Here is a 6931-nt window from a genome sequence, read left to right as displayed (position 1 = left end):
ACACACTTATTAAACTAGAATATAGCAGATGTTCCTTAATCTGTTAAAGGAAAGAAAGAGAAAGAAAGAAAGAAAGAAAGAAAGAAAGAAAGAAAGAAAGAAAGAAAGAAAGAGAGAGAGAAAGAGAGAGAGAGAAAGAAGGGAGAAAAGAGAGAGAGAAAGAGAGAAAGAAGAAGAGAAAGAGAGAAAGAAAGAAGAAGAGAGAGAAAGAAAAGAAAGAAAAAGAAAAAAAAAAAAGAAAAGAAAAGAAAAAAAAAAAGACACAAAAAACAAACACATAGAAAAAAAAACAAAAAAAAAGAAAGAAACAGAAAGGTAAACAAAGTTAGAAAGGAAGAAAAAATTAGAAAAGAGAGGAAAGGAGAAGAAGAAGAATTAAACAAACAGTGACACACACAAACCCATTTTTAATATGAAATTTTGGAATATTCTTTTTAATATTGGGAATAACCCAAAGATGCCCGACTGTTTGACCTTGTAGTGGATGTCCTAGCCAGCCAGTAAGAAACCTGTAAGTTGATGATCTTAATTCTGTTGCAGATTTACAGACAACTGCAGAACACCTATAGATACGTGATTAGATATCAGAGTTTAGCCTGGTGGCTGATTTTTACTATATATATATATATATATATATATATATATATATATATAATATAAAGCCAACTAGCTTTCTATAAATTAGGTACATTTAGAAAATGCCACTTTAAACAGATCTCAAGCACCAGAGCAATAACATTCTAGAGTATCTTGAGATAAACACAGGAAAAGATGTGCAAGATCTGAATGTACAAAAGATAAAGCTAAATACTAAACTGAAAGATTCAGACCTTAAAGGAGACCCACAAAATAGAGAGCCATCCCATGTTGGTGACTAGAAAGGCTGGATATCACAAAGATAGTCAATTCTCCCTTAACTGATGCCCAGGTTCAATGAAACCGCAATCCGAATCTACCGCAAATGTGTTTTCAGGGGACGTGACATTGCTCCTCCTAACATTTACATTTTAGAGTTTAAGAAGGGCGAAAGGCAAAGGCTAGTGAAGAAATGCCTGGAGACGATGAACAAGATGGGAGGACTCGTCCTACCAGAGGTCAAGATGTTTTACCAAGAGATAAAATCAAGACAGTGTATGTAGTATTGGCACAGCGAGAGACCAATTTTTCTGTGGAACAGAACAGGGACCTGAGGAACAGAGACACGCAAATAAAGACCAGAACGACTCCAGACGCTGCCAAATGTTCCCTGGGGCTGCCAAATTCTGACTGAGAATTGAGAATCCCTGACTGAGAATCCCTCAGATGGGAATACGGATCGCTCTTAAAAACACACGCTGGATTTTGGAAAAGCAAATCATGGAATACCAAGGACATGAGTTTAAAAACGCATGCATATACAGTAGTTCACATCCACAGAGAGAAGAGTTTGGGATAGCTCCACTTCACTTCCGGAGTTAAAAGGAAACCCGGTAAAGGGAGCCTGAGGAGAAGCAGGAGGGCGGTGGAGTGGGACCGCCCTCCCTTCGGGCGGAGCGGGTGACCGACAGATGAACTTGAAGCTCATTGGTCGCTGGCCACAGTGGTGGGAGTGGAAAGGCAGAGCTGGAAGCTCATTGGCCTTTGAGGGAAGAGCGGGAAAGGGAGCGAGAGCTGAGTCTTCCCTCAAGCCTCCAGTCCCAGCAGACTGATTCTGACCTGCTGGAGGCTAGGGTAACCACAGGCTGGCATCAGGAATGGGACCCTCGTTCTCCAAGCCTCTTCTTTCCTCCATCCCTCCTGCTCTGGATCCCCAACCCCTTCTCCTCTCCTCCACCTCAGCGGAATACCTCATGTCCCACCTCCCCCGCCCCACCCCCCCCCCCCCACTCCCACACGCCGTGCACACCCCCCCATCTCCTTGGCAAAAGTCCTGTGGAATGACCCGTTGCTCTGGCCTCCTGGCCCTGGGGCAGGGCTTATGTCCTTGCCTTTGATTCTGGGGTGGGGGTGGCAGGGAATGACTGAGCAGCCTGAGAGGAGGTGGTGCACTGTGGCGCGGGAAGAGGGGAAGCTGTGCTCCAGCATAATTGTTGAAGCTTGGAGAGGAGCATGGAAGACTGTTGGGAGGCTGTGGAGGGAACACATAGGTTTACATGAAAGCAGAGAGGCTGTATTGGTGCAAGAGAAAAGTTAGTGCAGTGAGGAGTTGGCTGTTGACTAGATCAGGGTCTGGCACTCAGAGGGGGCTCAGCAAAACCCTATTTGATAAGTTATTGAGGGGGTGAATGAAAATGATTATCAAAAGAGGGGCTTGGGATCCAGCAGAATGACACGATGCCATGAGGTGTAAAGGGTGTTGGTTTAAAGAGGGAGCAAGAGAATAATGAAGATTTCAGTGGGGTGTGAGGAAAAAAATCTGAATGGAACGTGAGACAAAAATAAAATGTAGGGCATACATGAGACTAATAATAGAACTGAAGGGGGAGGGCATAGACTCTTGAGAAAGGAGTGAATGAATACAGGAGTTAGAAAGACAATTGTGGAAGTGGATGCCAGGAATAATAGTTGGGCATGCAAACTACAGGATGATAGATGAGGAGTGAAAGTAGTAGCTGTTGAAGGGGATATGGGAGCACACGTTGTGTGCCTGAAAAGGGGGGTGTGTGTCTATGGGGAGTGAAGGTAAGCAGGGAAAATAATGATAATTGGTTGAAACCCATGCCCCGAGTTTCTTGGAAGCCGCCTATTCTTGAGTGGGGCTTCCTGGGAAAGAGGCTCCATGAACAAGAAGGGAGGGTGCAATCTCATTTCAGCGACAAGCTGGATGGAGGAGAATCCAGCCACCTCAGATGGGGTTGTCCAAGGGAAGATGAAGTATGTTGGGGGTAGGGGATCATGTGGCTGGCCATCCTGACCTCCACTCCTTGCCCTAGAACCATGGATCCCGATGAAATGCTTACTGTGCCCTGCTGCCCCCCTTGACTCCACCACTGGACTCGAGACTGGAGCCCCATGGGGGATTGAATTTGGTCCCAGAAGAGCCATACGTCGCTGTGCCCGCTGCCACAACCACGGCATTACTGGCCAAATCAAGGACCAGAGCACTTGTGCCTCTTCCAGGCCTGCGAGTGTCACAAGTGTGTCCTCTTCTCGTGAGTACGGTGTTTGACAGGAGGAAGGGAGTGGGCCTCCTCTAAAGGTGACTGACTCTAGACCTGCAATCCCTCCCTCCGCCCCCCTCCCCCACCCCGGTTTAGGGAACACTGCAGCATCTTGCCTGCTGAGAGTGCCTTGAAGACAATGCAGGAGCTGCACCTAAGAGGCAACTGACTCAAGGACTGATAAAGAGTGGGACCACCTCTCCCAAAGCTCACAGCCATGTCAAGAAGTCATCCATTCAAACAGGAGTCCTCAGTGAGTGTCTCTGGCCAGGGACAGATTCTGAGTTTGGGTGTAGGGAGCACGAGTGGTTCTGTCACCAGTCCTGCACCTGATGTCTTTCTTTCTTTTTTTTTTTTTTTTTTTTTTTTTTTTATTTTATGGTCGCACTCGTGGCATGTGGAAGTTCCCTGGCCAGGGATCGAATCCCAGCCACAGCTGTGGTGACGCCAGATCCTTTAACCCACTGCACCAGCCGGGATCAAATGTGCACCTGAGCAGAGACCCAGGCCCCTGCAGTTGGATTCTCAACCCAATGCGCCACGGCAGGAACTCCCCTGCCACCGATTTCAATGTGGCTTCAGGAAAGTTACTCCTTGGGCCTTAGTTCCCCAACTATAAAATGTCATCAATATTATCTACCAAGTGCTGGTGGGAAGGAGAGATCTGGGGGCGGGGGGAGTCAATGTATTTGCAGTGGGATGAGACCTCAGATTGGGAGTGAGGCGGGTGGGGTGGGGTCAGGGGGAAAGGTTCACCTCAGCTGTCCCCAGTCTCTCACAGCTGGGAAGGCGCTCATCACACCCCAGCTTGAGGCCCACCCCTGTTCAACCCCGGGGAGAGAAGTGTGGGGCCAGTCCAGGAGGCCCCCACCTCAGCACAGCCCAGACCCCTTCCTCTGTCTCCTGAAGACCTGGGTACCGTCTCTAACCCTACTGCAACTTGCCATGTGACCCTGAGGGGGAAAAAACCCCACTTCTCTCTGGGCCTCCTAGTCCCCGTTCCCAAAATAAAGACTCAGACTAGCTGGTCTTCAGGTCTTCTCAGCTCTGACATTCTGGGCTCCTAGCCTCATCCCCAAACATGCTCACATCTGCTCTCTATTGCTGGCTTGCTTCCTGATCCAACCTGTGCTCTCTGCTCCTGCAGGCAAGCTCCCAAGATGCTCTGCTGATCGGTCAGGCATTGGAATTTTTGTCTCTGTCCTGGACTCCAGCACCCTTGAAGAAGCAACTAACAATTTCACTTTCCAGGAAGTCACAGAGGCCCCCTGCCCTGCCCAGCAGGTGAGTAGAGTGAGAAGGACCTTGGAGCTATTTTGTGTATGTCTTATTGGATACCGGACCTTGTGCGTAAGGCCAAGGCTTAAGCCTCCGCAGGGCTTGGGTCTCTTTCCACAGAGGTGCACGTTTGATCCTGGCCCAGTGCAGTGGTTAAAGGGTCCGGCATTGCTGAAGCCATGGCTGGGAGCTAGAAGGAGAAGGTGGAGGAAGTGTGGTAGAGGGGTAGGAGGAGGAGAAGGAGGAAGGAAGAGGAGAAGGTGACATCTCAGACTAATGGGCCACCATAGGGCTCTCCCAGCTTTGCCATTTCCTATTTGTGAGACTTTTAATCTCTGAGCCTCTGTTTCCTGTCTGTGTACTGAGAGGGAACAATATTCTACACCTGTAGCATTGACAAGAGGACTAGGGAGTTTTGAAAAAGCTGGCAGGAATTAGTGTCCTGGGGAAGAGATAGCCCCAACGGAAAGAAAACAGGCCAAGCAGAGGAAGGGACTTGTCCAAGCCACAGTGACTAATGGCCAGCAGGCATTAAGATCCACACCCAGACATTGCAGAATCCTGCCCCTCTCTGTCTACTGGTAGTATGTGTCTGCCAGAGGGTTAAATCCCCTGGCCTCTCCTCTCCTTGCCTCACATGTTCAGCTCTGGTCCTCCAGCCCTGTGCCACCCTTAACCATCTTCTACGCTGCTACAATTCTGGGCAAATCATGGGGGTCCAGAGCCCTGGCAGGGGCCATGTTTAGTGAATGAAAAGATCAGAAGGCCTCAGGCTGGCCGGGGCCTTCAGTGGAACTGGGACTGAAGGGGCACAGGGAGGTGTGGGCTCCCAGCTCCCATCCTCTCACATCTTTTGCTTTGCAGGCTCCTAAAACTTCTGACCGGACTCAGATTCTGCCTCCTTAGAGTGGCAGCGGAAGCTGGAAGCGGCTGAGGCTCTGCTGACTCTGAGAGAATCCTCCCAGGCTCCTTCTGGGCCCACCCCCCTGCTCCAGCCCAGTGCTGCACCAGGTAGCCTGGTCTTTGAAAGAAGAACATGGGGTCGGGGTTGTTAGGAAATGGGAGGATGCTGTGGTAAGCAAAGCCTGACTGAGAAATCAAGATCAGAGGGGGTTTGAACCTCGATGGGCCCAGGCAGCCAAGCCCCTCAGTCTGACGCTTCAGGTGTCAGTAGACGGTCGTTCAGTGAATCATCGATTGATCGAGCTCTGTGCTCAACAAGCAAATGTCCAGTACCCTGATGTCAAGAAATAAGGGAAGTGAGTCCCTGAGAGTGGCAGGGACTTGCCCTAGGGCATGCACCATATCAAGTGGAAGAACCAGTCTCCCGACTCCCAGCCCAGAGCCTTCTATTCTGACCCCTGCAGCCTGCTGCAATCTGGGGAGGACATACGTAGGTGATAAGAGCCTAGTCTGGAAGGAGATCTGGTCCCTGCCTTCAGGGAGCTTCCAGTCTCCATACGGAGCCTGCATGCCCACACAAGCTGGTTTTGAGGCTAAATCTCAACAATGACCCTGGAGAGGAAGGACTGAAGAAGAGACAGACACCCAGGGAGGCTGAGAGGGAAGGCTGCGCACTACCAGACCAAAGTGGTGGGCGCGGTATGGTGTGTGAGTGAAGCAGCAACCCTGGAGGAACTGCTGGAACAGGGCGGATGAAGGTGGCGAGGTTACCAGTCACCGAGGTCTGGCATGCCAGGCTTAGGGGTTAGACGGCAACTGTGGCTGAGGAGGAGCCAGGGAATGTCTGAACTAGGGAGGAGCATATTCAGGGACCCCGAGCTTGACAAAAAGAAATGTGGCGGCGATGATGGAGGGATTGGAGGAGGTAAGACTTGAGATAGGCAAATCAGCAAGGAAGAGCTCTGTGCAATATAGTCCAGGTGACAAAGCCTTGATTGGGTGGGACAAAGAAGAGGGGAGAGCTGGGAGGGGAAATGCATGTGACCTGGCCCTGACCCCTAGCCATTTGGAAAAGAACAAAGATGGAGGACTTACACTAGCAAATACTATGACTAAGTATAAAGGGTATGGTAGTCCTGACAGTAAGAATAGACACATCGATCAATGGGCAGAAACAGACAAATCAGTTGATTTGTAACAGAACAAATCAGTTGATTGTGACAAAGGTGCGAAGAGAATTTAATTAACTAATAAAGCTGGAGAAAATTGATCTCCCTATGGAAAAAGAAAACACAAACATCTGTAATACCTCACACTACATGCAAAACACTCCTCAAAATAAAAAAAAAAAAAACAGAGCTAAGTGTAAATTGTAAAACTGAAGACCTGCAGGAAAATATAGGAGGAAACTTTTGTGTTGTGAGGTTAGGCAAAGATATCATAGGTAAGACACATTCCAAAAGTACGAATCACAAAGGAGAATTAATCAATGGACCATTATCAAAATTAAAACCAAACTCCCAAAACTTTGGCTTCTCAAAATCCAGGGTTCAGTTTTCTGTGTGGCACCACTTTCTACTCCTGTACTGGAACCTCACAGTTGACCTTGA

General features: G+C 48.9%; 1 pseudogene; it reads left to right on the top strand.

The window, feature by feature from the left end:
• The first annotated feature begins 2916 nt into the window (after positions 1 to 2916).
• LOC125118049 (doublesex- and mab-3-related transcription factor C2-like) lies at positions 2917 to 5473 on the top strand (annotated as a pseudogene).
• The last annotated feature ends 1458 nt before the right edge of the window (positions 5474 to 6931 follow it).

The sequence above is a fragment of the Phacochoerus africanus genome, chromosome X (genome assembly GCF_016906955.1).
Source record: "Phacochoerus africanus isolate WHEZ1 chromosome X, ROS_Pafr_v1, whole genome shotgun sequence".
Lineage (NCBI taxonomy): Eukaryota > Metazoa > Chordata > Mammalia > Artiodactyla > Suidae > Phacochoerus > Phacochoerus africanus.
The sequence above is the reverse complement of the archived record's forward strand: the minus strand, read 5'-3'. Positions and strand labels throughout refer to the sequence as shown.